This window comes from Aplysia californica, unplaced genomic scaffold, assembly GCF_000002075.1.
Source record: "Aplysia californica isolate F4 #8 unplaced genomic scaffold, AplCal3.0 scaffold00063, whole genome shotgun sequence".
NCBI lineage: Eukaryota > Metazoa > Mollusca > Gastropoda > Aplysiida > Aplysiidae > Aplysia > Aplysia californica.
Window position 1 is genome coordinate 482,807 of NW_004797333.1, and position 2,575 is coordinate 485,381.

The 2,575-nt window shown below is 38.6% G+C and overlaps 1 long non-coding RNA gene across 1 annotated transcript in view; it reads left to right on the forward strand.

The window, feature by feature from the left end:
* LOC106011153 overlaps nt 1-2,575 on the forward strand; it is a 17,722-nt gene that overhangs the window by 883 nt on the left and 14,264 nt on the right. The gene's annotated exons all lie outside the window — the stretch shown is intronic.

Consider the following 2,575-nt stretch of genomic DNA (forward strand, 5'->3'; position numbering starts at 1 on the left):
TCTCCTCTCTCTCTCTCTCTCTCTCTCTCTCTCGGTGGGTGGTTGGAGGGTGCTCTGGTGTGGTTTGCTCCTTCTTTCCTATCAAACACCTATCGCTCTTTAAATCTCCCCTCACTTCTTTTTTTTATGGTTGTTACTCCCTTGTAACACCTCTAATCTTCGGCATTTATATGACCTTATTGTGTTGCAAGTGCCGTGAAACTCTTAGGAATAAAAGATTTAAAAAACTCACTACGAGGGTCGACAGTACCGGCGAAGGCACGGTTGTCTTCCAGATTTGCACGTTTTATTCACATTTGATGGAATCGGGTAACAAGGTAAGAGCACACTTTTCCCGGATTCGGTTAACTAAGACACGGTCAGAATTAATTTCATCCCTCACCTTTAAATGATTGCCCGAATCCAACAAAATGTGAATAACACGTGTACATCTCTGGAAGATTCCTCGGTGAAGTCACTACAGTAACTAACTGTAACCATACATCTGCCTCGATCAAATTAATCAACGAATTCCCAGCAGTACTATAAATAGTATGCTAAGCAACGTATCCAGGCCTGCACTTGACACCTCGCAACCCTATTCTTTTTTTTCTTTACTTTCTTTAGGATGTATAACCTTCACAAAAAGACAAGTGAAGCGTGAACATTTCTTGGAATGTTTAGCTCGGCTACTGAATCATGACACACATAATTACGTAATCTCCAAATGTGTTGCAGAGCAAATCAGCTGACGATTTTCAGGAAAGTTCTAAGTCGGAGGGAAAACTTTTCACAATTTCCCGGTTTATTTAAGGAGCCTGCTTTATGTTCTTATTGTCCTACAGAAAGAGCTTTTATTTTGCTAACAACATGTTTGGTTATTTAAGTGATACAGTTTAGATTTTTCGCCTGATGTTTCATCGAAAGGTGTAGATCCTGCCTAATTATCTTCAGCAACAGGTATCAGGTATGTAGAGCAAGCCAGGACATAACATTACAATGTACATTCATGCGTTTCATTTTGTTACCTAGATACACCTTAAAATGCGATGAAATTATGAATGAACTCTTTATCTCACAGTCTGATTTAAGAATGTCAGTCACAGGCGTGGTTTTTGTCAGTTTTGACCTTCTATCTCTGTTGAAGGAGTGGACACCTTAACGTAGGATAAGAAAACAGAAAAAACGAAAGCACATTACATATGATACTTTTCTCTTACCCATTGGGAATTGTTTTTTCATTAAAATAACTGTCGTACCAGGCTGAACTATAAGGTTACATTACATTACCGGTCTGTCCAAATACGTGACCAAAACTAAACAGCTGATTTCGAGAATCGTTTGGTGGAATTCGCAGAAATTTTGCTTAGCAGTTACTTTAAAATTCACTGACCTAAAGATCTTGTACGATTAAATGAATAAAAATAAATGGCTCAGTTTCCAGGATTGTTTCTTCCTATTCATATAAACCGTGAAGATGAATTACATGAGTTTGTACTGACGCCTGGTGTGCAGTAATGCTATAATTAAGGCGCTTAATTTCTGCATGCTGGAGACCTGAGTTCGATTCCCGAGCAGGGAAAATTTTTTAATGAGTACCTCGGTCCTTCTGCTGGAATGTTATATCCTTCTCTGTCCGGGTTGGGCCTGACAAGCCCGCCCCCTTAATGATCTCAATTGTGTTAGCGGTGACGTTAAAAACTCGTACATTAAAGAAAAAGAGTTTCACGTGTATCTGTGAACCACAATATCGAAAGTAACCAGTAAAGTTTTGGCGCTCGGCGCACCAGGTCAAACACATTGAGGATTGTATAGAAACACTGGTTGTGTTAAGTTACGTGTGCTGAAGTTTACAAACTGTTTACCCCTGTGACACTTACGTTATTTTCTACAAACATATTTTTTCAACGTTTTTCGATGTTGTTCATCCTTTACATTTTTTAGGCTGCCAACCGGGTACCTTAAACCTTTGAAAAGTTTGTTTAAGGTCACTAATTGGCTTTTATTTTATTTTCATAGCCTTAATTTGCTATCTCAAAGAGAGATTTAAAAATCAGTTTCGTTCGGTCGTTTTTTTTTTTTGTTGTTGTTGTTGTTTGTGCAAGCATGCATCTATTGAATTCCATCTATTATGTATATTGCGTTGTTACAAAAGAATCTAGTTTCAAAGTTGGGCATGCAGGGAGTGTTAAATAATTTTTAAAAAAACAAAAACGATTACCTTTCTCAATCTTAAGATGTCTTTTATCAACAGCCCTTAAATTGTGAGATGGGATATATGCGGTATACCGGCTGTATATATAACGGACAGTGTTGAAAAGGGCATTGAATGTATGGAATAACTAATAACTAAACTAGCGACATGTTGTTTGATAGTTAATACAGTTCACTCCACCTAATTATTCCAGCCTTCAAGACTCAAGGCCAAAAGGGCTGCTGCATTCGTACTGCATACCGCCACCATTCGTCACCGCTGTTAATTACCGCGCTCTCCTGTACGTTTGCTGGGACCGAATGTATCATTGTATTCTCTATGTGTGTATGTGTGTGTGTGTGTGTGTTTGTGTGTGTGTGTGTGTGTGTGTGTGTGTGTGTG